Raw genomic sequence first — 9,480 nt, forward strand, 5'->3', positions numbered from 1 at the left:
GCAGTCTCTTTAAAGGGCAAACCCTGGAGGTCATTTACTGTTTGCCAATGGTTGCTGTAAGTGCGTTATAAGCACTTACTCATGTAATCCTCATGACAACCTGATGAGGATTAATAGTGTGGGGGAAGAGAAAAAACACATTAAATACTAGGTAAAGAAGGGTGGACCCACTACACCGATAAAAGCTGTTGGGAAATAAAGTCCGTCTTATTTAAAACAGTAGTTCAAGGAATACTGTGAATTGAAAGGAAACTTTGGATTTTAGAAGGATAAATTACATCTATTGCAGATGGAAAAATGACAAGTAAATAAATGAAAAAATCCCCTTCTTTTAAGTTCGTTTTGGATTTAGCTCTGTGCCTTGACCCTGAACTGTTAATACAATTCTAGAATGTTCAGGTTATCTGCTCTTTTGAGGATAAAAACTAGGTTATTTTAGATAGTTTTTTCTAAACTCATTTACACTCTCAGCTGCTTTCCTACAGCATTATACTAGGTTTTAAGCCCAAGTTTGGTGTGGCCTATCTCATTTTCTGGGGACCGGTCTTATCTCTAGTGGTCCCCTTAGTAGCAGCTGGCTGGTTGAAACCAAAGCTGCACTGCAAGGCATTTCAGTCTGGTCTAGTTGAACTATGTTTTTAGGTGTCTTGTTCCCCTTTCCTGCCAACCCACATGGATGGTACCTGGGGAAAGCACCCTGCATGCTGCTCTCAGCTGAGACACAGTGGACCTAAGTCAGCTCAGGCCTCTTTTATCTGCTGCTGTGGGCTCAGTTTCTCTGGCCTTTGGGGGTTATTTGTAGCCTAATGCTCATCATTGCATTATCTCTAGTTGCGCTGTCCTGTGTGCTCCTATGAAGACCATAGGAAGGGTGCAGATGAGTGGAAATGGGAATGGGAGAGCCCCAGTCACATAGGTAGTTCACACAGGAACAGCTTATCTCTTCTTGGCCCCGGTGCTTTGCGTCAACGCCCAGATTTGATGAAAGAATGGGGAAGCAAAGGCACTAATGCTTCGTACCCTTGCTGACTTCCTCTTCTCCCCTCTGTATACTGGGTCTGAAAAGGTTGACTGGGGCTTCTTCTGTGATACAGCAGCTTCCTTTGTGCTTCTCTTCCCTCTGAAAACAGCATTTACTTGGATTCTTTCCCAGGACCATAATAATAGACAAAATGTCCAAAAAGAAAATCAGCTTCACAATAGGGAAAAGCTACCAGTAAATATTTCACAATTAGTGCCAACAGATTATGGATATGCTGCCACTAAAGACATCAAGAGATTTATTTAGCCCACTTAGTAAAGTGGAGAAGAAATTTAATTTGGACTTCCTCCTTTTCTCTCTGCATATTCTCAATTTCTGATTTTTACTATAAGGGCTAGATAGTGCTTTACCATGTTTAACAAAGACAACATTACTTTTTTATATAGTATGCTGAACAATTTTTTCATGGAAGGACAAAGAACTCTGAAGGCTCTGATTCTGAAAGATTAACATTCTTTTAGGAAACCACACAATTTCCTTCATACGTATGAGACCCTGAGAGCCGAGATGCCCATTCTATGGGACTTGGGGGTAACATCACAGCACGCTGACTAGAGTGCTGCATCGAGCACACCTGACAGTATTGTGTTCTGTAGCACAACACACAGTTCCTGCATGATCAAGGACAGGCATTACTAGTAAAGGTACTTGGAGAGAAGTGAAGAAACAGAAGGGACCCTCAGGAGACAGATGCACCCTATGCCCTGTAAGCCGGGACCTTTCCAGTACACCTCTGGTCTTTGAAAGGCAGGCTGTTCCTGATGTTTTTGAAGAAGGTGTATTTCCTGGTTTTCAGGAATAATGATTCTGCCTTGTTGAGCAGAGACCACCACACCTTCCCAGAGCAGGTCTCTCTAAGTCTTTCTTTACTGTCTGATCTCAGTCATTTTTCCTTACTTTTCATGTACCTGAGTTTCTGCTTCTAAAAGCTTTCAATTCTGCATGCTTTGTGGTAGGAAGTCTATTCTCAAAACTTTCTGGCAATAAGAATTATGCTTTTCATTTCTGAGAACTCTGCATTTAAGAAGTATAGAATTGCAAAACAATTTTATACACCTCCATGACTGGCAATGTATGTGTTTATGATGACAAGGTATTTCATACAGTATATCTTGGTAAGCTACTTGGTTCCTTTAGGAGCCAATGTTAGGGTAGAATGTAGCGTGATATCATCTCTTATCCATATGCCCTCAACAGAAAGAAAAACAATCAAGTATTGCTGAAGTTTTCATATAAAGGACAGAAGTATGGTTTTATGTCACAGCTACACAGTCTTTCATGGTTCAATTCCCATTCAACAATGATTCTCTTTCTCCTTAAGGACTGTGAGTCTCCCCTGGCTGCAGTTTCCTTTTCCTAGAATCTCCCTTGAACCTTATTTTCTTCTCAGTTTCTAACACAGAGCAATTTAGCTTCACCTTTCAATCCTCCTCCCACCTAATGCATGCATATATTGTCATACATGCACTCAAACTCACGCAAGCATGAACATACACACATATTGTTCCACAGGCTAGCAAAGAAAAGTCAGGCTAGTTTTAAGATCTGGCCATTAAGTTGGCAGGAGAACTACACAGATACGTTTTTCTCATCACTAATAATTTTTAATTCTTCTACTACATATGTATTGTCATTCATATGCTCAATACATTAAAATAAACATTTTCCCATTTTACAAAGGATGACATATGCTCACAGAGTCTAGAAAACATACCCACGGTCCCACAGCAGACATGGTAAAAAGGGGTGCATACCCAAGGTTTAATGCTTGAGCTCCCTCCCCCATATCTCCTTTAGCATGGTAATTGCTGGTCTAGGGTCTGATTTCCAAATGTATTAAACTCTTGTGCCTATTCTTGCTCTTTTTCTAAACTGCTGGTTTTGGAAGATGAATCAAGAGGACTAGGGCTTACCAGGCTGGACCAGCCAGTTTTGCAAGGGGACTTTGAGAATGTAGAGTGGGCCAGGCTTTGTCCAGCACAGAGCCTGCCTCAGATCAAAGTTGCAATTAAGGCAGATATAGCTAAATAAATAAGTAAATTGTTTTTAGAAGTCCAATATGATGACAAGACTTCTCAGATGGATATTAGAGATAGTTGTACAACAATGTTAGTGTACTACCAAACCTTGAACTTAGAAATGGTTGAAGTGGTATATCTTATATGTACTTTATCATAATTTCTATAAAAGGCAAGTATAAATTGTTACTACACTATCTACTGTTTCATTATTTAATTCTTCCCTGTGCATTGAAGAACAAGCACAAAATAAAAGATGCTTACAAATATAACTTAAAGATGGACAGGAATTTAATCAAAATGTAGCACCATCATAAGCTAGATAAAAATGAGTCATTGGAAATATCTTTTATGTCAAGACTTACAATTATATTTCCATGTCACATTAGGCCAAAATAGATTGAAAAAGCACTCGGTTAACATTCAACAAATTGAACAGTAAATAAAAATGCAAATCTGAAACAGATTAGTCATTTCTCTTTCAAAAAATAGAAATTAAAGCAAAAATGAGAAGAAATGGGGGAAAATCCTAGCAGTGTGCGGTTTGTAGCTGATACCACCTTGCCCAGGAACAGCAGGAGAGTTCATCAGCTTTCATGGTCAAGTGCTCAAGTGTAAGCTATTTGACCAGTTAAAAAAAATTAATATATTTTTCAATGCATTTTGCAGAAGCTAATGTAATAGGCAGACAATTGGACTTATTATTTGTTTTTATTAGGGCTTTCTAGACTTTGAGACAAATGGAGTAAATACTTGTTCTTTGCCTTATTGTTTATTCATTTCTGTATGCTTAAATATTTTGCAGAATGATTAGGACAGGCATGATTCTGGGGGCTTCATTGAAGAATACAGTATCAGTGGTTTCCTGATATCTAGGAAGACAGTTGCTACCAGACTTCAACCATTGGTGTTTATAAGCAGTAGCCTGGTTTCAGTTGCACTAATACTGAAGGGTTTTTTTTTTAAGTGATTTGGGAGGTTTTACTAATCATAGCCAATTTATTTTGAATGCTTTTTGAGCATAATAGTGTGTCTTTTACATAGATTAGTTCATGAGAATCTTATGCCTCAGTTCCTGTTACAGTCCTCATTTTACAAATGAAGAAAAATGGTTTTAAAAGATGAAATAACTGGACCCAATTCAGACAACTGAGAAACTCAAAGCCTGGTATTAAACTTACGCAATTAATTCCACCACTCATTGTGACCAACTACAGTATTTGGAGGCTATGGGTCATTCTTGTCAAGCAGGGGTTAATAGATGAGTTAACAGAAACAAACTAAAATGATAAATGTTTAATAAAACAAGGAAGTTCACACAACAGGAAGAGTGGCCTTTAGAATCCATCTGAGAGACTTGCATTCCAAATGTGTGCTCTTGAATAGATTGCCTAATGACTAAAATCTATTCCTTCATTTGTGAGATGGAGATGGCAATACATTTCACCAAGTGGATGTGAGAGGTAAATGGAATTATGTACATGTAAGAGCACCAATGTAGTCTGGCTCACAGTAAGTGCTCAATAAAGAGTTGCTCTGATAAACACAATACACTCAAAGTAAGATCTATTTTCCAACTAAAGCCTCTGTATACCCAAATTAAGTATGCTAAGACAGTGATTCATGAGAGGCCATCCTCACTGTGTGACAATAGGGCAAATAATCCCAGGTTATAACTTTCCCATCTATTTAATGAAAATAATAAAGTTGCATGAATATTAGGGTTGTTTTGAGAATTTTTCTAGAGAAAATTTATATTATGCTTAGCTCATAGCAACCACTCAATAAATGAAACATGAAGTTTCTAAAATCCATTGACTCAATCACATAGATGTTTGGTTAATGACGTAGGAGTTGGACTTTTTCCTTATGCTTCTGGAAATGCATGACCAAATGAGTGAATATGACCTTGTGCTTCTGGAATGAGCATGACCAAATGAGCTACCTTCATTGCAGAACTTCAGCTGTGTCCCACCTGGTGGAACTAATGCCTGATTCTTTTTGGGTGTATTCAAGGGACAACCTATAGTGACGTCTCCAAAACTGCATAACTTTCCTAATAACAGGGGACATTGCTCTATGAACGCTGCCCTACTAATAGTGGCCTATTAACAGGAGAATATCAGTGCCTGAACTGAGTTTGGGAAGATCAAGTAGCTGAAATGTTCCTTAGCATAGAAATACAGCTGGCAGGGCATGAAGATCCACTCTGTATTTTTTCAGTTGAGTTTGGAGTGTTGAAGAAGCACTTTTCTTGGAGCTGTCCCAAACATTCTCATAACCTTGTCCTACAGGCCAGCAAACCAACAGCTGGTATGTTTGCTTGGTTTTCATTTACTTACCTTTCAGGTGAATTTACCAAGTCATTACAAAATGGTCACCATGGTCATGAGTTTATTATATATATATATAATGTCACTGTCCTTGAAATAGTTAAATTTTATATTTAATATTTATAGTGTAAATTGACTTTCAATGCACACCAGTAAATACTGCTAATGCCAATTTTGCATACGAACCAGAAAACATTCACAATAATTTTTTACATTTTTGGATCACTGATCCTATTGGATAAGACCCACATTAAGTTTGGTCTGTGGAATATTTTCTATTCAAATATTTCTTCAGATCTGAGAGGTGTGTACATTTATTCAGAAAACATTCCAGGGGCAACTTCAATATTAGTGCATGCTGATAAAGCAGGAAATCAGACACTCCTTGTGGACAAAGTCCGTGGGTGATGGGTTCCTGTAGGATCCCTAATTCTGAGTACTTTCATCACTCCTGCTATTCACCAGGTAATGGGGGATTTCCATGACACCCGGAGCGGGGAACCCACTGATAGTACAGTCAACCGGCCAGGGCTTCAAGCCGGGGCCTCCTCCAACTCATAAGGGCCATCATGCTTTGAAAAAGGCAGGTGTGGTGCCGTGGTGGTGCGGTGGTGTTCCCTCTCTAAGTGTTGTACTGCCTGGGAGTCTCTGGGTGCCCAAATGCTGACAAGGGTGGTTTGTCGTGGTCTCTAAGGACTTGTCCCCACAGGACCCATTGCATTTGCACGCCATGGACAGCTCAATCCCGATCCATCTTTCCTCACAATGCTTTCATCTTCATGGCACATTCTGGAATTTTGTTTTGTTGCTGGTACTGGATATTGAAAGCAGGGAATGCTGAGCTATATCCCTGGCTCTTTTAAAATTTTATTCTGTGAATCTTTTTAAGTTGTCCATGCTTACCTCAAACTTGCCATCCGTCTGCCTCAGCCTCTTATAGCAGGAATTATGGGCATATACTACCATGCTCAGCCTGTGTTTTGTTTTTAATCATCTGCCACTCCCATCTGTGTTTCTTATAGACTTGAATCTCAGTGAAGCCAATGTTCCTATCTCTTTTTCAAATGAGGAAAATTTTCAGTTTTTATATAAACCAATTCTAGTAGACACAAAAAGGTAATGTCTCACTTTGCTCCTGACAGCATATTATTTTAACTTCTTCTGAATTCACTGAATGAGAGGATTTCTAAATCCAGCAGATGATCACCCATATTAGATTTCTAAGGCTTCTGTAACAAAGAACCACAGCCTGAGTGATTTAAACAGTACTTGTCTCACAGTTGTGGAGGATGGAGGGCCGTAATCAAGGCGTTGGCGAGGCCTGTGAAGGTGCCAGGAAAGGATCCATTCTGGACCTGTCTCCAACTGATTCGTAGCAGCCCTGTTTCAGGCTTCACAGAGCACATTCTCCCTGTATGTTTGTGTTCAACTTCCTCCTTTTTCTAAGGACATCATTTATACTGCATTCAGGGCCCAACCTACTGTAGGATGAGCTAATCTTCACTAATGATATCAGCAATCAAACTGTTTCCAAAAGGGTCACATTTGGAGGTACTCCAACATTTTTTTTTCAGAAGGGAGAGGAAACATTTCAACCTGTAGCACCATCCAAAATATATTTTCATATAATATTTGTGTTATATAACAAAGTGAAATTATATTCTTCACTAATTTCTAAACAGTCTGTATTTGGGTATAATTTCTTTATATAAACAAATCATTGTATAATTTTCCTTTAGTCTTCAAGGAGAAGAATAAGAGCATTAGACTTACACTGAAACAGCCTCAGGCAGAGTTAGTCCAGCTCCGTGCTATGGATGCAAATTAAATCAGCTCACTTGATCAGAGACACAGGCACTAATGCACTATGCAGGATGACCCTCCAGGCCCCTTCCCACTGAAGTCATCTCTGTATGTTTTCAGGTTCGGAAAGCAGATCTCTGCTATTCTCTAAGGACCACTGATCAACCACTTACTGGACTTCAGAGGAAACCCAACTGAAATTTGGGCTGAGAAGTGGCTGAGAGGACAGATTTCTACCCCAAGGAGAAAACAATGAATGGGTGAGTCTATTAAGAAGATTCCTTTACAAATTAGCCTAGAGATTACAAAGATAGAGATCTAATAGAAAGAGGGACTCAGCCAGTACACAGAGCCTATCAAAGACCAAGAAGTCCACAGCAGACAAGGGGGAACCTGGTTTTCTCTGACACCTCTTTGTTTGTACCCCTTTATATGAAAAATTTTTACTTCGTATTTTATTTTATTTTATGCCATACTAAGGACTGAACCTAGCACCAAGCTGTACCCTCAGCTTCCTCACTTCCCCTTTCTTAAAACAACCTGTGCTCTTTCCTTTTTACAGGCTAAAATGCCTGCACACATATAACCAGAGAGCACTTGAGTTCCATGAATGTTTATTGAGCCCCACCTATTAAATTCAGGCTCTGAAGTAGAGATAGCCAAGTTTCCAGGGGGGCCTAGGAGAAATCTCTCTCTCTCTCTCTTTCTCTCTAATATATATTATTTATATTATATATAATCTTATATATAACTAATGTATATTAACAGTATATACATAATTTTTTCTCCTTCCATGTGTCTCTTCAATCATAGAGAACCAGCTCTGGTCCAGACCTGTCTCCTGACTAGCATGGATGACCACATTGTATTTAATTATTAAATTTGGTCAGACCATGCAGTAACTCTGTAATTCACCTATATAATTTTAGGGAATTAACTTCTCTGAGTTTTATTTCTCTGTCCTGAAAAATGTAGAAAATAACCTTAAGAGACTCTTGTGAGAAACTGAAGTGCTCAGTTTTGTGCTGGCGCATGAGTGACTGATAACTGCTAAGTTTCTTTCATTTCCTCCTTCTTTCTGTCTGCTTCCTCCTTTTGATTGTTGTTATCAATAAATTCACATGTGGGCTCAAACTGTCTCTTAAGTTTCATAATAAGAGCTGTATCCCTAAATTTAAGGGGCAGTGAATTCATTATTCTGGGTGAGTCCTACTTGGTGTGACATTCATTTCCTGTGTCACACATACTGCTTGACTTTAAATGAAAATCAAAAGAGAAACCATTTCTTGATGCATCACAAGATTTCATGTGAAGTATGATGAAATCGTTTTCTTGCTCTATGCTTTTTACAGTAAATGGGAAATACTTCTTTTTTGAAATAGACTCCAAAATATACAATATTTAGCAATTCTTCCTATGATAAATGTGAATCTTTCCAGTGATACAACCTTGCTTGCTCCTGCATCCTTTGGACTCCTAGTTATCTAATGATTCCATTGCTCTTTAAGGAATGCCTCTGGAAGACTCTCAGTATTTATCTAAATGACCATGGTACTATTTTTTTCTGAAAATTAAATGAGAGATGTCAAGTAAATACTTAGAAAATGCTCTTTAGAGACAGAGCAAAAGATAGTGTACTTGGTTCAGAACTCCTTGGAACATTTGAGGTCGAAGGGAAGATATACAGACTGAGTAAGTGACACTCTCTGGGTCAGCTGGCAATGTGTTTGTTCACAGCGGAGCTTAGAGAAGTTGTCTGTGATTGCTGTCTCTACTTCCTCATCCCTCTGCGCTCAGCTCACTTTAGTGAGGATTCTGCCTGCACCAGACCAATGAAATGGCACTCTTTAAGACCTAAAAGACCTTTCAAACATGGAACACAAAGCTACAGTGAAAAAACTCTCCCTCTCAGTCTTCATCTTACTTGACAACATGGTGATCCATTTGGGAGAGTGGATTAGCCCTCCTTTTTTCTCTTTCTGTGGACTCACCATGTCCTTCTACTGACCTCAAGGACTAGTTTTCTTTCTTGTTTGTTACTTGCTTCCTTTTAGCCTCTTTTCCTGACTTCTCATTCTCTGGCCTAACTTCTGCGGATAAGAGTTCCCCACAGACTCATCTGTTTTACCTCCAATTATACATACTATATAAGTGACTCTGGGTTTGGGCTTTATGTGCATTTTTCTTTTGTTTTCTTTTCTTTTATGCAGTACTGGCTGTCTTACTGAGGGATTTGTGTGTGATAGGCAAACTTTCCATCAATTAACTTCACCCCCAGCCCAGG

The sequence above is a fragment of the Cavia porcellus genome, unplaced genomic scaffold, assembly GCF_034190915.1.
Source record: "Cavia porcellus strain 051 isolate PalLab524CR breed Dunkin Hartley unplaced genomic scaffold, mCavPor4.1 scaffold_10, whole genome shotgun sequence".
Taxonomy (NCBI): domain Eukaryota; kingdom Metazoa; phylum Chordata; class Mammalia; order Rodentia; family Caviidae; genus Cavia; species Cavia porcellus.